Source organism: Panthera tigris, chromosome D3 (assembly GCF_018350195.1).
Source record: "Panthera tigris isolate Pti1 chromosome D3, P.tigris_Pti1_mat1.1, whole genome shotgun sequence".
NCBI lineage: Eukaryota > Metazoa > Chordata > Mammalia > Carnivora > Felidae > Panthera > Panthera tigris.
In genome coordinates this window covers 10085267-10103982 of record NC_056671.1, presented here as the reverse complement: position 1 = coordinate 10103982, position 18716 = coordinate 10085267, and the positions used below count along the sequence as shown (strand labels likewise).

General features: G+C 46.9%; 1 protein-coding gene across 1 annotated transcript in view; it reads right to left on the bottom strand.

Moving 5' to 3' along the window:
- RPH3A (rabphilin 3A) overlaps positions 1-18460 on the bottom strand; it is a 280825-nt gene extending 262365 nt beyond the window's left edge. Inside the window, exons 1-2 of the mRNA XM_042962164.1 lie at positions 18294-18460; positions 17428-17561 (exon numbers count right to left, since the gene is read on the bottom strand). The gene's annotated coding sequence lies outside the window, so the exon portion shown is untranslated. The remainder of the gene's footprint in view (positions 1-17427; positions 17562-18293) is intronic.
- Positions 18461-18716: the final 256 nt, after the last annotated feature.

Sequence of the window (18716 nt, the reverse complement as noted above, 5' to 3'; positions counted from 1 at the left end):
GAGCTGTTGGTAGTCAAACATCAAAATGGAGTCACACTTTATTATAATTGGTTTATGTCAGCTTGGGTCAGTCAGTACCTTGCTACATGAACCATATACCCACTAGATCAATGAATAGTCACTAATCAATTTATCACAGACTCTGGGTTTAGCTGAGCATGTCAAGTTTGGCTAGGTTATGCTCCTGACTCAGTTTCCCTCCCCATCTGAAAAATTATTAAAGAAAACCACCAAATGCAGATATATCTAAGCTGCTCACTAGTCCTTAATTGAACACTTACTATATGCTATGTACTATTCTAAGAGCTTCTGCACTGATTAGCCCTTTGCCATATAACAATCTATGAAGTGACAATTGTTATCCCTATTTCATAGGTGAGGAAATTGAAGCACAGAGAGGTGAAGTGATTTGACAAAATTGCATAGCCGATAGGTGACAGAAATGGGACTCAAGGCCAGGCTGTCCAGATCCAGAACCCAAGCTCTTAATCGTTATGCTAGGCTGTGGACTCCTTTAAGACAGTGACAAATGCACAGTCCCACTATCCTGTACAACTCCAGGATCAAACAGAACACAATGTGAGTGATGCCTTCTAGAGCTACAGAACAAGATGGGTCTTGTGTGCACCTAACACAGTGCCTGGCATATAGTAAGTGCTCAATAAACATTGGTGAGTTAATGTACTTACATATAATAATAACAATACAGCATTATATTATCCATGAGGATACAAAAATCAATACAATAAAGTCAACTGAAGAGCTCCAGCTCACACATTGGGCATTATTTCAATGTCCCATATTAATAGCAGCACAGGAGAAACCTCTCTATACCCATGAGATTGAGACTCCAGGAGGGTAGGAACTGAGTCAGTTTGTTCCTGTTGGACCCCAGTAGCCCAGCACAGGGCCTGGAATATTCATTCCAAAAGCACTTGTCAAAAAATATATGGGTATTTGGACAGAAGATACCTGATGAATAAATGGATATATGCATGTGTGCATGGAGGAAAGGATATTTGGGTGGACGTTTGGATAGATAGTAAGATATATGGATGGATGAGTGACCCTTTGAGTGGATAGATGAATAATGATCAAACAGAAGGACAGGTGGGGGAATCGATGGGTAGAATAAGTAGTTAAAATCATGCGCTTTTTTTTGTTTTTTTTTAAGATTTCATTTTTAAGTAATCTCTACACCCAACATGGGACTTGAACACACAACCCTGAGATCAAGAGTCGCACGCTCTACTGACTGAACCAGCCAAGTGCCCCTGTCATGGACTGTTTAGTTAGACTGCCTGGGTTCAAATCCCAGCTCTCTCATTTATTCCGGGAATAGAAATGGAATTAAAAGGATGACAAAGTAACCCAAAACAAGACCCTGAGGAGGCACAAGAGGGTAATCTGTGAATGAAATATTTATGGAACACCAGAGTCAAACACCTTCCTTGTACAAATGGGAGCACTGGAATTCACAGAGGCAAAATCACTCATCAAAGGTGACACAATTGATTAGTGGTAGTACCAGAAAAAAGAAGTCCAGGTTTTCTGACCCTTTTTTATTCATTCAACAAACATCTATTTAGCACTTCCAATTTTCCAGGCAGTATACCAGGTGCTAGAGATCCAGCACTGGGCAAGACAGACACAGGACCTACCCTCAGAACCCCGAAAATCTAATTAGAAATGATATTGTTATACGGGGAAGCTCCAGGAGTTAGGAGAACATATAACAGTGAAAAGTAATCTAGCCTGGTGATCAGGGAAGGCATTAAAGTTAAAACCTAAAGACAACTGAAAAGATGGATTGGAGACATTTAAGCAGAACGATGTATTAAACAGCTCTATGACCCTCAGCAAACTGCCTAATCGGCCTGGGCTTGTTTTTCCTCTTCTTTCAATGTAGATAATAACTGCCAAAATAGATGGTGCTCAATAAATGTGTGTTCTCCTGCCCCAGGAGGGTGTCCTTTCTAATCTAACTGCCATCCCAGGAGGGAAAAAGAGTTGGGTGTATGTATAGTCTAAAAACACCACGTGTGTTCGTTTATCCATTCTATAACATTTATTCAACCCTGGCTATCTGCCAAAAGCTTTTGGGGACATGAATGTATAATCGCTACTCATCAATTCTAAGAGGATGTATCAGTCAGCTTAAGCTAGGGTATGCTGCAGTAACAAGCACTTCAAAATCCCAGTGTCTTAACACAACAAAAGTTTACTCTTCTGTCACAGTCTGTCGTGGGTCCAGGTAATTCAGGAATCCAGGCTGAAATGATACTCTGATCTCACATTTTGATCATGAGGCCCTCACATTCCACAGGGCATAGAGAGACACAGTGAGAACTCACAGCCTTTCCTATGCTTAGACCAGGAAGTGACCACACCCCTGTGCTCAGAGCTCATTGGCCAGCACTGATCACATGGCCCCACTTCACCACAAGGGGGCGAGGAAGGCGGCAGAGCATATGGAATATCTGATGAGCATTACTATCTCTGCCACAGGGAGACACATACGAATAAGCTCACAAATAAGGATATAGTTACAATTGCAGCATGTTCCAAGAAGGGTCTGGTTGCAGATGGCCTGGCCAAGGCTCCTAAATTAAGACTTCAGATGGTGCGCCTGGGTGGCTCAGTCGGTTAAGTGTCCGACTTCGGCTCAGGTCATGATCTCACGGTCTGTGAGTTCGAGCCCCGCGTCGGGCTCTGTGCTGACAGCTCAGAGCCTGGAGCCTGTTTCAGATTCTGTGTCTCCCTCTCTCTCTGACCCTCCCCCATTCATGCTCTGTCTCTCTCTGTCTCAAAAATAAATAAATGTTAAAAAAAAATTTTTTTTTTAAAGACTTCAGAATGCAGCCGGCCACACACATAAAACTACAGGTAAAAAGAAATAAATGATGGTCTATCATAGTCCTGGATTCTCAAGACGAGGTTAGGAGTCTTGCCGAGTTGTCTGTCCCTGCATCCTGGCAATGATTTCATTTCTAAGCACAAGCCACCAAAAACAATGCAGAGCACAGAAATTCAGCCCCACAATCCCCACAGCACCTGTAAAAACAGCCTGAGTGGCACAGTGCCCAGAATGTATTTACTGGATCCCGTTCGGAGGCTGAAAAGTTCAGCACGTCACAGCCTGTGCCTAACTGGTACCAGGCTTCAGCTCATACACAATAAACTCGCCCAGAGGTCTCGAACTCAAATGCCCACAGGGACCACTAAATGAGAGGAGGTGGTCTCAGGGGACAAACAAGGAGACGGTGCCCAGTGAAAGGGACAATTGCCCCTCGACACCACCTGCGTATTGCTACTGGGGCTTATTTTTACATTTCTAAGAGACATTGGAAATCTGGATTTTTGTGTGTGCGATCTTAGTTTTTGTTTTTTTTAATGTGGGAATTAAATTAATTTTTTGATGTTTTATTTCTTTACTTTTGATAGAGAGCATACAAGTGGGGAAGGGACAGAGAGAGAGAGAGAGGGAGAAAATTGAAGGAGGTTCCAGGCTCCAAGCTGTCAGCACAGAGCCCAGGGCGGGGTTCAAACTCATGAACTGTGAAATCATGACCTGAGCTGATGCTTAACCGACAGAACCACCCAGGCACCCCTAAAATTAATTAATTATTAAAAACCCTCTTTAGGGGTGCCTGGGTGGCTCAGTCAGTTAAGCAGCCGACTTCGGCTCAGGTCATGATCTCACGATTCGCGAGTTCAAGCCCCGCTTCAGGCTCTGTGCTGACAGCTCAGAGCCTGGAGCCTATTTCAGATTCTGTGTCTCCCTCTCTCTGACCCTCCCCTGTTCATGCTCTGTCTCTCCCTGTCTCAAAAATAAATAAAACGTTAAAAAAAAATTAATAAAAAATAAAAACCCTCTTTAGTTTGAACGAAATGTACCTGCCATCCAGATTCATGCAGCTGGACCCCAGTTGTCTGTTAAAGCTCTAAAACAGTGCAGAGGGGCCTTAGACAAATCTGAGTCTCCCCAGCTGAAGTAGCCAGAAAAAGAGAAAAGCTGATGTCAACAGGGAATGGTTATGTACATACAGGTGCTGGATGAAATATTATGTACCCATTAAAAATATTCGTAAGACAGAAGGACTGGGAGACATGCCCAAGGAGAAAATTCTAACTGAAGAGAAGAGCACACCCAAGAGTTACACACAATATAAACAACCCACATATTGAAACTACGTATCAAAAAAAACCTGAAAGGGAATGCATCAAAATGTTCACAGTGCTCCTTGGGTGATAGGAATATAGATAGTTTCCATTTGTTTGTTTGTTTTTTTAATTGTTTAATGAATATGTCCTCTTCATAACAAGGGCAAAACTGCAGATTAAAAAAATTAAATATTGGCGAGCCTGGATGGCTCAGTCAGTTAAGCATCTGACTCGATTGGGGCTCAGGTCATGATCTCACGGTTCGTGGGTTCGAGCTCCACATCGGGCTCTGTGCTGACAGTGTGGAGCCTGCTTGCGATTCTCTCTCTCCCTCTCTCTCTGCTCCTCCCCTGCTTGCACTCCCTCTCAAAATAAATAAGCAAACATTTTTAAAAAAAATTTTTCAGTAAACATTTGTTGGGGTGTGCTTCAAGGAATTTTAGACCTGAGAAAAATACTAGTGGCCATCTCCTCCAGAAGCTTCTTGCTCAGCACAAGAGGACACTGAAGCCCAGGGAAGCTGAGTAACTTTCCCAAGGTCACACAGCTGGTAAGCAACAAGGCTGGGGTGGAAGCCAGGTGTCTTGAATGTCAGTTCAGTTTCAAGCACCATAGGCTACCGACCCAGGCATCATATAGATGGGAGGAATACTACACAGAAAGGAAAAGAAAAAGGAAAGAAAGGGAGAAGAAACGGAGGAAGAGAAGGAGGGAGGGAGGAAAAATCTTAAAACTCGTCCCAAGCTTTGTATAGGTGGGGGTTTTTTTCCCCCAACCATTTTATCTGTGGATCTGCTCATTTCCATAAAAGCTGATCATCTTAATTTTGTCAAGACTCTGCAGAACATTTCCTCTTGTTCATGCTCCCCGAGGTAAGAAAACTTGCAGGAAGGAACCGAAGAACAATTTTTACACTTCTGATTTAATTACTACTGTTCTCCTCTATTAGGGTGCTCATCAAGAACTTGGGTTTGAATGTTCCTCCTCAGAACCAGTGTGTAACGCGGTGGACACAGAATTAAGAAAAAATTAATTTTAAATGTCGGAATTCCTGTGGGAGAACACGCTTCTATAATTTACCTTCTGAATCCATTAGTGCTCTGGCAGTGTAGGAATTTAATATTTTAGTCACATCTTACATCTGGTGAACCAATCCACACGCATTTGCTAATAAAAAGGCTGTCTTGACTAAACTATATCAAAATCCACAGCAGCTAACTTCCCCCACTGCCCTCAATACAAAATACAAAAATGATGTTGGCCAAGTCCTTGGTTACAAGTGGTCTTGTTGAGGGGGCTGGACTATTTTCGTAAAATCATAGAATCCTAGAGCAGGGCTTGAGGGGGCACCCGGGGGGCTCAGTCGGTTGAGCGTCCAATTTTGGCTCAGGTCACGATCTCGCGGTTCATGGGTTCAAGCCCCGTGTCGGGCTCTGTGATGACAGCTCGGAGCCTGGAGCCTGCTTCGGATTCCGTGTCTCCCCCTCTCTCTGCCCCTCCCCTACTCGCACTCTGTCTCTCTGTCTCTCTCTCTCAAATATAAAGAATTTTAAAAAATAAAAAAATTTAAAAAAAGAAGGGCTTGGGAGATGGAAGAGATGCGTGGGGCGGGCAGGGGAGACAGAAAGAGACCAAGAGATAAAGAGAAAGAACTTAATGTTAAGCCTGGAGAAAAATGGAGAGATGAGCAGAGAGAAACAGAGACAAAAGACTGAGACCCGGACGGCAAAGAGACATATAGAAAGACAAAGAGATAATGATAATAATAATGGTAATAATGACGATGATGATGATGATGATGATGATGATGATGATGATGGAGACTGAGAGGAAGACAGAGGCAGAGACAGATAGGAAGACAAACTGGCAGAGACAGAGTGAGGCACAGAGAGGGAGAGAGGCACAGAGGTAGGGAGAAAGAGAGAGGGAGTGACGGAGAAATGCTAGTCTTCCTGCAGCTTTAATGCCCACATCATCATCGTTGTAACAAACCATAGACAACCCGTTACCTGGGTTCAGGGTGCCCACCAAGGTCAGGGGCAAGGTCAAAATAAAGTGGGTTTTTGGAATCCCAGACAAGACAGAAGGAGAATGACCAGCACAGCTGTCTGGCCGAAAGGCTGGACTCTCAGATTCTGAGCCTTGGACGTGGCACCAGAGTCTTGTGATGCACTCTAGGCATGTCTGACCCCAAAGCATCCATTTTCTGCCTCCTGCCCAGACAGTCCTAACAGGCAGTGAGAGATTCCACACAGCTCTGAAGCACTTCCTATAATCAGGGCTAATGGCTGCAGACCAGGAAAACACCAAGCTCAGGGTGACTTTCAAAATCCATGCGCTCGCTCTCTCTCTCTCTCTCTCTCTCTCTCTCTCTCTGCTGCGATCTGAAAACATCAGACGTGGTCACCAGCTCAAACCGAAGCTTTGTTTGCCCTCCAGACTCTGCTAGCCCTCAACCTCAGGATTCAGCCTAGATTTGCCCCATCTGCTGACATTTAGAGAGAGAACAAAAATGATGTAGTGATAATATCAATGAGCATTTTTTGACCACTTCTCGTATGACAGGCACTGAGCAAAACTTTACAAGAATTGTATCATTTCATGCTCATCACAGAACCCTCTCCCTTTTAGAAACCGCATTTTAGGTAAGAAAACGGAGACTCAGAATTTAGGTGTCTTGTCTGAGAGCAAACAGCTAATGCGTTGGGGAGACAAGATCTGAAACTGTGACCCACGTCTTAACCACAATGCCTGTCTTCCAAGTGTCCCCTACGAAGGTTCATTTAGAGACTGCAGTCCCAGGTGGGCAGGAAAATGGTTTCTGATATCCACCATACCCCTTCTCTCCACGGATTTTGCATGCGCTGTTCCCTCTACCTGAAATGCTTTTCCTTTCCCCTCTTCCCTCTCTCCCGGGGCTTTTACGACTGCTCACTTTTTAGATCTCAGTTCAGTCGACTTTCTTCAGGGAAGCCTTCACTGATTCCCTTGACCAGATCAAATTCCCCTTTATGATCTCTCAGGGTGCAACATACCTTTCCTGGGTTTACTTACAGCACTTGCCATCTTACACACAATCGTGTGATTCTTTGATTAATCACAGATCAGCTTCTGGTTTTGCTCATCCCTCTATCCATCACGGTGTGGGCCCCTAGCCCATTGTAGGTGCTTCCTGTATATACGTTTAATTAATTAACTGGTTAATGAGTGAGTGAATGAAATAACTAGAAATATATGCCAAACTCAAGAACAGAAATATGAACATGGGTAAATTCCCTAAGAAATAGCTAAGGGAGTTGAAAGTAGTTGTGTCTAGGGATGGACCAGGACAGGAACAGGAAACTAATATTTTGATGTAAATGTTATAATCTTTTTAAATGTGTAGTTTCATTACTTTGATAGACTAATTTTTTAACTGAGACTGTGACAAACTGAAATTAACTACTTTACCAGATTTTTTTTTAATATAAAAAGATGAAAGGGCGGAAGGAGGGGGTTTTCCAAACGGAAAGAGAATGGGGGGATGGAGGTGTGTCAGCGAGAAGGCATCCTGGAGAACAAGTCATGAAATGCAAAGGATCTGGGTGCCCATTTCTGCGTCTGAGAAAAGTAACCCGTGCGGGAGATACTTTGTTCTGAACAGCAGCCCTGCAGCCACTGGCCACACCTGATTGGACGCAGAATCAGTGCCCAAGCTAATGGCAACCAATCACAACATGAGAAGGAGACCATGAGTGAAATTCTATCCAATAGAAGTGCTGCACATCTGGGGCGCGTGCAGTGACTCAGTGGGTTGAGCATCAGACTCTTTTTTTTTTTTTTTACAAGTTCCTTTTTTTTTTTTTTTAGACTGCTTTGTTGGAACTTTTTTTTTTTTACATTTATTTATTTTGAGAGACAGAGAGAGACAAAGCACAAGTGGGGGAGGGGCAGAGAGAGAAGGAGACACAGAATCAGAAGCAGGTTCCAGGCTCTGAGCTGTGAGCACAGGGCCTGAAGTGGGGCTCAAACTCACAAGCCATGAGATCATGACCTGAGCTGAAGTCGGACATTCATCCTGAACCACCCAGGCACCCCAAGCATCAGACTCTTGATTTTGGCTTGGGGCATGATGCCAGGGTTGTTGGACCTAGCCCCAGATGGAGCCTGTTTGGGATATTCATTCTCTCTCTCTCTCCCTCCCTCCCTCCCTCCCTCCCTCCCTCTACCCTTCTCCCCCTATTGTACTCTCCATCTCTCTCTGATAGAGGGATAGATAGATAGATAGATTGATTGATAGATAAAAACAAGTACTACACGGTTCATGATGGCAAATTCACCAATCAGATCCTCTCTTGGGAAGTATAAATGGCAGAGGAGGCGTTGGTTCTGACGTACAGACACATAGCGGAATTGAAGGAGGCCCTCTATGAAATTGTGTACAAAGCAAATTTCCCGGGCTCTATAGCTTTGATCAGATTATCAAGGGAAACTGTGATGAGCAAAGGTTAAGGACTAGTAGATAAAGCAGGTAATTTTTTCTCTTAATTTTTGGAAGATTTCATGTAAAAATTATTTAGATTTCCATCTTCTGTTCCAAAAAATATGGTAACACTGAGCCTGTAATTTCTCATGGTAATGATTGCCCAGAGCTGAGTTGCAGCCGCTCACTGTGGACGGGGCACGTGTTCTCCAACTCATCCTATCCCTACCATTCTTGTATTTTCCTGGCTCACTTGTTGACATGTGATGCCTGGACCATGTAAACCGTTGAGTTTACAACTCTTAGCTATCAACAAGTGACTAGTTCAGACTGAAATGTGAGTGGCTGATACTTTTGCCTTTGGTTTTTTTTTTTTTTTTTTACATAGGAGCTTAACCCATTAAGATCTCTAATGATGGAGAGAAAAAAAAAGATCTCTAATGATGGAATTCATAGGACAAATAATTTTGAATCCCTCTCGGGTCACGTTTACACTCCCTACTATCTCTCCCATTCAGGTTGGACCAAAAGAACAGAAATCCAATTCCAGGCATTGTACCCCTCTAAAAGACTTCTAATCTTCTGTAGACCTTCCTAGAGTTCTCTGCATTCTATTTGTTTGTTTGGTTGGTTTTTGTTTGATTTGGGGTTGTATCGTTTTGCTTTTGTTTTTGGATATGGGAAGGTTGTTTCTGGTTGGGGTTTTTTTGTTGTTTTGAGGGGGAGGGGTTGGTGATTTGAGGGGCTTTTTTGTTATGTTTTGTTTTCTTACGAGCTGCCGGAAATTACAGTTTTGCCTCTCAAAAGAATCTTGGCCCCTAACAAAATAGGGAATCAGCACCTCCCTCTGATTGACACATACTATTGAAAGCTTCTGTTTTCCTTCCTGACTCTGAGGTAACAATCATAGACAGGCACTATCGCTGGGGTCACGCTGAGAAAAACCCTGTTACCTTTGCATAACAAAATGCTGCGCGGTATGAAATGGTCTCATGCTGGGCCCATTTTCCTAGACAAACTGACTTTGAATTGAGCGGTGGCGGTGAGAGAAACAAAGGCATCCGATGCAGAGTCTGTGATGTTCTTTATACAAGCTTGAGAACAGTGACTTCCTCTGTAACTCAGAGGGGGAGAGAGATTGCTTGCCTGAGGCTGGTGTCTCAGAGACTCAATCTACTTGAGTCAATTACATTTGATTCAGTACTTCCTGAGCATCATTATGTGAAATGCACCACATCTGACATGTGGGGATACAAAGAGGAGGAAGACAGAGCCACAGCTCTCAAGGAACTTGAAATCTACTCGGGGAGATCAGACAAAACCACAAAGAATAATAACAAATATCGTTTCTGACTAAGTAAGGACATCTGATCCTTCCACGCCAACAATTTATTTCCCACATTTTTTTTTTCTTTTTGGAAGCCACCATGCTCCCAATGTCAACCTTTTTGGTCCAGGTTTTGGTCCAGCCCCCATTGTCCAAGTTCCAAGTATCTGAGCCTCTGGATCCAGCCGTACCTGTAATCCTCCCTTAGTCTTTTCCAAGTCTTGAAACTATAAAGTCATTTACTTATTTATTTATTTATTTAGTCTAAGCTGGTTTAGGTTAACTCTTTTCACTGAAAGAGTCCTGACTAATAAAAATATATACAAATGCTCTTACTTATACTACCTCCTTTCATCTTCAAAACAATCCTATAAGATTTACAAGAGAGAAGGAGCTCTGGCAGGGCCCTGAAGAAGGTAAGACGAGTGTGAACGCCATGAGTTTTACTATGGAATATAACCAGGCTTTCCTAAACAATATTCTCCCCTCCACCAAATTGTCTGGAGATCTGAGCCTTAGGTTATTAAGAACTCCGACTACAATCAATTAAAAAAAAAAAAAAGTGTGACCCTGGAGGCAGGAAGACCAATGAGGGAGGAGGATGATAAAATTCGTCCAGGCAAAAAGGCCTAGAGCAGTGCCTCTCAAACCTTAACATGTATATAGATCAACTGGGGATCTCATTAAAATCCAGAGTCTAATTCAGTAGGTCTGGAGTGGGGGTTGAGATTCAGCGTTTCTAACCATCTCCCAAGCGGTGCTGACGCTGCTGGGGTCCAGGGCCACACTTTGAGTAGCCAGGGCTTGGACCAGGGCAGTGAGCAGCCAGAGGTGGCCATTGAACATGTTTTATTTGACTCATACAGTATTTTAAAAATGAAAATTATTTTACTATACTAGCTTCCCTATTTTTCTGTATGTTCCAAACTTTTCATTATAAAAAGTGTTTTTAAGTTTAATTGCCAAAATCTATAGGTGATTTTACATAAATGTCTCGCTTTCTGGCTTCCCGAGAATTTGGCGGTTCTGGCCGCACCGCGCGCACAATCCTGCCTACAGCAACCTTGAGTCTCCCCGGTGGGGCTCCAGCCGGCCCCGCGGTCCATCCGCTCGGCTCAGCACCGCACAGCGATCGGCAACCCCTGGGCCCGCGGGTTAGGCGCGCATCCAACACCCTGGGGCTACCCTGGCGAGGTGTTGACCCGCTGCCGGCCTGGCGAAGAGGGAAAGAGGGGCACTGCCGCGGTCGGTGCCAGGCCGCTGCGCCCCGAGGGACCGCTCGCACCCGGCGACCACCTGTTTTCCGCGCGCGGATGCAGCCACTCGCAGGGACCCGCCCCCCCAAAACCCAGGGGATCCGCGGGTCCTGTGCCTTCGCCTCGCCGTCCAATTCCGTCGTCGCCCCACCCCCAGTTCTAGCGCATCCTCCAGCTCCAGCAGTCCCATTCCCGCGGACGGCGTCCTGCGTCCCCTCGCCGCCCCACATGGCTCCCCCACGACCCCCTACCCGGCGCAGGCTGCCGCTCCGGGAGGCCAGACCCGCGGCGGCCGGCCCCCTTCCCTGCCCCGCAGCTCCCGCCCTGCCCACCTTACCCGCCCGCAGCGATGGTGGGCCGGCTGCCCGTCCTCCTCTGCCTCCAGCGGTGTCGCCTCTGCGACCGCCGCCACCGCAGCGGCAAAGCCACCTGCGCGTGACCCTCGATCACCAAGTCCCCCCCCCCCCGACACACACACCACGCACACAAACACACACATGCGCGCGCGCGCGCTCTGCCCTTAGATGTGGGAGCAGTGGCCCCGGGGGGAGTCATAGAGGGTTCACGAGCCAAGCCTAAGGCTCAGGAAGACCACCACCCCCTCTGCCTCCTCCGCCCAGAAAAGTTAGTTGTCTCTGCAGGTGGGTGGCTCAGCCGGCAGAACCCATTCGCACGGTCCTCCAACCCCATTCAGACAGTCACTCCCTCCCTTTGCTGATCCCCAACAGACAGGGACGTGTGCTTGCACACAGGAACCCTCTGCCCTCAAGGAAGGGTCCCCAAAGGAAAATCAAAGGGCGTGGGGTCGGGCCCGCGGTGTCCGCCTTCATCTCTAGTCTCTGAAGGAACATCTGTGACTTAAACAGTGCTGAAAATGGACTTTCCACCAGGTTTTTTTTAACCCCTTTGTGACCCAAATGAAGTAAGAGTCGTAACCGGAAGTCTTACAGTAAATGTTTCAGGTGAAGTCCTTGGAACAGAGTCCGGCTCGTGGTAGGCACTCAACAGCGTTAGTGGTTATTCCTGTCGGCTTGAGTTGGGCAGGACAGACTGTCACCAAAGCCGAAACGGAACAACACATCTTTCCAGCATGGAAACCATCTCATTCTCTTCCTCTTTAAGGCAAGTGATGCAAAAACCAGAGCACTGGGGCCAAGTCTGCCCTGCAGAGTCTGTTCTGCGTGGTTTAGCCGGTGTTTTAGAAACATGTGAATCGGTTGCCAAAACTTAAAAACCGGAAGATCACATAAACAAGGGGATTTTCAGTCGTTCTTTGAAAAGATAGAAAGTTTGGGGGCGCCTGGGTGGCTCAGTCGGTTCAGCGTCCGACTTCGGCTCAGGTCATGATCTCACGGTCCGAGAGTTCGAGCCCCGCGTTGGGCTCTGTGCTGACAGCTCAGAGCCCGGAGCCCGTTTCAAATTCTGTGTCTCCCTCTCTCTCTCTGACCCTCCCCTGTTCATGCTCTGCCTCTCTCTGTCTCAAAAATAAATAAACATTAAAAAAAAAAAAAATTTTTTTTTTTTTAAAGAAAAGATAGAAAGTTTGGGCCAAACCGAGCCTACTTTTCTGGAAGCAGGAGCTCACAAGCAGGGGGCTCTTTAAAGAGGGGTTGCCTCTGATTAGTCTGCTAGGCTCCCTCGCTCCTTTAAAAGATCTTCTTGGCCCCTGCAGACCTTTTGAGGTTGGCCTAAGGCCTAATGCTGAATTTTGTCCAGTTTCCCCAAGAAGTAGCTTTCATTATCCCCATTTTACAGAAAAGGAAACTGAGGCTCAGAAAGGTCGAGTAAATTGCCCAAGGTCACACAGTTAATATACAGCAAAAGTGAAGTTGGAACCCAGTCTTTATGCCCTGAGCGCCTTAGCGTGGCAAGCGATTTACATCAAGCCTTCCTTTTGAAAGGAGCATTTTTATTAATAGCACACTTTGAATGCCAATTTGTTGGGATTGTTGAGCAAGAACTTAAATTTTTAGCTTCATCTAAATTGGCAGTGCTCTCTCCCACACTGTCTCCACCTCCTTATTTTTCTCATTTAAGCGCTCTGAAAAATTCTAAAGGTTTAACTAAAATCGAAAATGTTTCTTATTTCATCCATCTCAAGTTACTGGCAAACGTAGGTGTTCTTTCCTTTCCATTTCTTTCTTTTTTTTTTTTTTGTAGCTTCCTTATTTATATTTTACTCTTTGTAGTTTGTAAATTCCCTCTTACCAGCTGCTTGCAAAATCGAAATGTCTTTACTGTTAAGTTTCTGATTAGGGTTGTACAGTCTTGTAACCCAATAAACACACATATGAGGAAAAACTGTGTGCACATACACGCCTACATACACACACACCCAGGGCGCCTGGGTGGCTCAGTCGGTTAAGCACCCAACTTCGGCTCAGGTCATGATCTCGTGGGTCATGAGTTTGAGCCCCATATCGGGCTCTGTGCCGACAGCTCGGAGCCTGGAGCCTGCTTTTGTGTCTCCCTCTCCTTCTCGCTCTCTGTCTCTCTAAAACAAATAAACATTAAAAAAAAAAAAACCTGATACACACCCCCACTTGTAATAGATTCTTGGTGTCTCTCCAGGTCTCCGTGTCCCAAAATGTTTCCATAGATCTTCAACCCAAATGCCAGAATCACTGACGGCATAACTGTACCCTTGTGAAGTTTTAGGACACCTTGGTTGCAACCATTAGCCATAAATAGGATCCTACATTACTGTCGATTTACAAATGTTGAGAACTCATTCGAAAGAATTTTGAACATGGTGGCAACAACTCCCCACCACCACCACCACAAAAAGAGAGAGAGAGAGAGAGAGAGAGAGAGAGAGAGAGAGAGAGAGAGACACAAATCCAGGAGGCCAGGTGCAACAAGTTCATGACCTCTGTTCTCAACTTTCAGGGTGACTGCTGTGTCTACCCCTTTGAAGTCAGTGGGCAAAGATCTCTGCCTTGATGCTTTTCCCTCTCCTCCTTGGTCCCTGGGGCCCCTGGATCCCTTTAAGCCTCTCCATGTTGACAGTGTGGGTTCTCAGCCATTCTATCCCATAGATAACCACTCTGCGAGCAGGGTGGGTGGGCAGAGGAAGGGAGGGGCTTCAGAGAATACACACTGGAGGAGAAGAAGAGGGAGTAAGAGCTCTTCGCTGTGGTCTCACTTAGCCTCAGTCATCTCTCAGGTGCTACTCAACGTGTGGTCCCTCAGCCAGCAGCTTCGGCGGCAACCGGGAACTTGTTAGAGACGCAGATTCTCGGGCTCCACCCCAGACCTACCTATCAGACCTTCTGGGGCAGGACTCCAAGGGAAACTATGCTTTAGTCCTCCAAGTGACCTTCATGGGTACTAAAGTTTGGGGTTAACCTCCCCCTCAGTGCTTCTACACTAATCTCTGTCCCTCCACCTTCGGTTCGATTACCAAAGCCCCACCCCCCCATCCCCCCATTATCCTGGCCAGACCCCAGAGAGAGAGGAAGGCTAGGAGCCTCTCCTGCCACACTGAGAATTTTGTATAACTTCATTCCTTGCCTTTGGAACATCATCTTACAATTCAACAATCAGCAAATAACCCAATAATATGTGGGCCAAATATCGGAACAGACAGTTCACAAAAGGCGGCACAGAAGTGGCCAATAAGCACCTGAAAAGGTGTTCAACAGCACTAATCTTCGGGAAAGTGCAAATTAAAACCTCGATGAGACACCACTATGCACCTACCAGAAGACCGACAATAATAATAAGACCGACAATATCGAGTGTTTGTGAAGGGGGTGCAGCAGCTGGAACTCTCATTCGTTGCCGGTGGGAATGCAAAACTGTACGACTTTGGACAGGCATTTGGCAATTTCTTATAAAGCTAGATATACGCTGATAACCGCAATTCCATTCCTAGGCATTTACCCAAGAGAAATGAAAACCTATGCCCACACAAAGACTTGCACATAGCAGCTTTATTCACTAAAGCCCAAAACTGGAAGTGACCCAAATGTCCATCGATGTGGGCACAGAGAAACGAATTGTGCATATCCGTGGAATGGAATACTAGTTAGCATCAGACGCAGGCAATACCAGGGATGAATACCAAAACCACGCGGGGCAAAAGAAGCCAGACAGAAAATACTACACATTGTATCGTTCCATTTATATGGAACTGTAGGGATCTACACTGATGGGAAGCCAATCAGTCAGTGGCTGTCCGGGGTTGAGGGGATGGTGATTAATGGCAAAGAGATATGAGGAAAGTTTCTGGGGTAATGGAAATATTCTGTATCTTTACTGGAGTGGCGGTTACACAGGTGTATAAATCTGTCAAAACGCATCCAACTGTCCATTTAAAATGGGTGCCTGGCTGCACGTAAATCGTACCGCCATTGAGAGGATTGTTCTCAGCCTTACTGCCCGTAAATGGCACTTCAAGAGATGTGATTATTTTTAACTGCCTGTCCTGGCCTAGCTGTGCCCAGGAGGGAATCACTGACACGGGAAGCGACAGGCGTCTCTGGCATTCGGTCTACCTTGGTGCCGAGCCTGGGCTCTCTGATTCCTGCTGCAGCTTACATGCAGGTCAGCAGTGCAGAGGTTTTTCCCACATCAAATAACTTCAAAAGTCCAGTAATTGGCAAGCGAGCGTCTCCAGCTCAGTGCAATTACCAAACACTCCTCACTCTGCCCCTGGAACCAGCAGATAACTCTGGGATGGAGATCCTGCAGGGAACACAGGGGCCCCTCTCGGGGCCGTCTGGGGACTCTCACCAGCCACCTGCAGGCACCTGCGTCCCAGCCTCCAACACTGCTTTCCTGATTGGAGTCTGGACCATCAAGGCCACGTTCCCTGGTTCCCGAGCCTTCCTGAAAAAAGAAAGCCACGGACATTCCAGCAAGGCGGATCCGCACCTGACGGCGAAGCAGACCTGCACGTCCCTCGCCTCTAGGGGGCGCCTCTCGTGGAGAATGAACACTCCCGGGATGGAGACCTGGGATCTGAGCAGCGCGGCAGCCCCACGCGAGGCCCAGAACGGTGAGGGTCTCTGGCGTTAGCTTGACTAATCCCCACTAGGAACCAATTCTGTTTAGAGGCGCTTTTCTTACTGTGGTGAAATTCACATAGCATAAAATTAACCATTTTAGAGTGTTCGACTCAGGGACGTTAAGCGCGTTTGCAACGTTGTGCAACCGTCACCTCTATCTAGTTCCGGCGCACTTCCACCGCCCCAGAAAAGAGACCTTGTACCCATTAAGTGGTCCCTCCCCTTCCTCCCTCCCCTGGGCTCCTGGCAACCACCAATCCTCTCTGTCTCTACGGATTTGCCTGTTCTGGATGTTTCATATAAATGGGATTATACAATATGTGGTCTTTTGTGACCGGCCTGTTTCACTGAGTGTGGTGTTTTCCCATGGTCATACTCTCCTGTAGGGATATAGGTCACTTTTCTTTTCTTTTCTTTTTTTGGTAATGTTTATTTATTTTTGAGAGAGAGAGAGAGAGAGAGAGAGAGCATGTGAAGGAGGGGCACAGAGGGAGACACAGAATCCGAAGCAGGCTCCAGGCTCTGAGCTGTCAGCACAGACCCCCATGCGGGGCTTGAACCCAGAACTGCCAGATCAGGACCTGAGCCGAAGTCGGGCTCTCAACTGACTGAGCCACCCAGGCGCCCCTGTATGTCACTTTTCTTGATCAACTCATAAGGTGATGGGCAATTGTGTGTTTACGGTTCCTCCGACAGCCTCTTATCTCAGTCCTAGGAAGGCAGCAGGCCTGGGAGTTCCTTGGAGGACGGGTCCATGGCTTCCGAACGGTCCACAGATCCCTGATGCTCTAACAGAATACCGTAGCCTAAGCAGCCTCAACAACAAACGTTATTGCTCACAGCTCTGGGGGCTGGAAGTCTGAGATGGGGGCCCTCCTGCTGGTTATGTCTTCACAGGGCCTTTCCCTGATGCGTGCACACAGAGAGGTCCGGTGTCTCTTCCCCTTTTTACAAGGACCAGGAGGGCCCCCCTCTCATAACCTAATCACCTCCAAAAAGCTCCACCTCCAAATACCATCGCATTAGGGTTAGGCTTTCATCACTGGAATTTTAGGAGGACACAACATCCAATCCTTAAATAGCACCTCCTCTGGCCCTCTCTGACACCCACTCATGCTTCCAGCCAGTTTCTCGTGGGGATGTAAAATGGTACGGGAGCTTTGGAAAACAGTGTGCAGGCCCTCATAAAGTTAAAGATACACTTACCATATGACTCAGCAATTGCCCTCTGAGACACGTGCTGAAGAGGAAGTGCCGGGTTTGAATGCAGACCTGTTTCACTTTCCAGCTGTGGGCTCTTGAGCCAATGATGAGGCCACCCTGAGAGTCGACTTACTCATCTGTGAAATGGAGATAACAGTAATACTTTATTCATTCATTCAGTCAATATTTATCGAGCGCCTCTGTAACCAGGCGGTGGGCATGCAGTGGTGAATGAGACAGATACGGCTGTCCTCGAATAGGGTCACAGTTTGGGAAGGAACGTAGACATTAAACAAATAAGCAAATACATGTATCATTACAAATGGCGATACATGCTAGGAAGGAGAAGAGCAGGGAGCTACCAGAGGGGATAACATGGGGTGCTGAATTCACTTACTGTTTTTTATTTTATTTCTAAGTAATCTCTGTACCCAAGGTGGGACCCAAACCCACAACCCTGAGATCAAGAGTCACCCGCTCCACTGACTGGGCCAGCCAGGCGCCCCAGGGGCACTGAATTTAAATTGAGGAGTGGGTGAAGGCTCTTTTGGGGAAATGACCCATAAATGAAACCAGCAGGGCAGAAGAGCCCGTGAAAAGGCCCTGGGGCCACAGAGCCTCAGTGCGCCTGCAGAAAAGACGGAAGGAGGCAGTGGCCTGGCACCAGGTCCTAACTCCACTGTAGACCAGATGCGACATTTGGATATTACCTTACAAGCTAGGGGGAGTGTCTGAGTTCCGCTTTCCCCAGAAGCAAATGTTGGTTGGTAACCTGCCCCCCGCCTCTGCGCACACGGGGGCAGGGAGAGACCCAAGAGGCAGACCTTCCAGAGCGCGCGGCGCTCGCTGTTCATAAGCAGGGGACTTACCAAGCTTGTCTTGGCAGCCACAGGGGCAGGAGGTCTCCCCACTGCGACCAGAACCTTAAACGTTTACCCTGAGCTCTTAACGGGGGTTCAGTCACCTCGGTCTCAAGCGCACCTGACTCCCTCGAGGACAGCTCCTTGAAAATGGCTCCCACCGCGGGATCGGTGGGCGGAGCTCCCATTTCAAGGGCAGGGGAGGCGTGAGGAGCCTCAGATCACGTGGTGGCTCAAGGATCAAGCTGGGGTCGCGTCCCCTCTGTGACCTCCAGCCACACTCCACCCCTCATGACCCCGACCGGCTCTGACCGTCTCCCCCGCCACCCCTTCTGCAGTGAGCAGCGTGACTGGAGGCAGAAACCACCGCGACCGATATCCACACGTGGAAGACACAGATCATGATCATGATTTCCAAAATAAGAAACAATA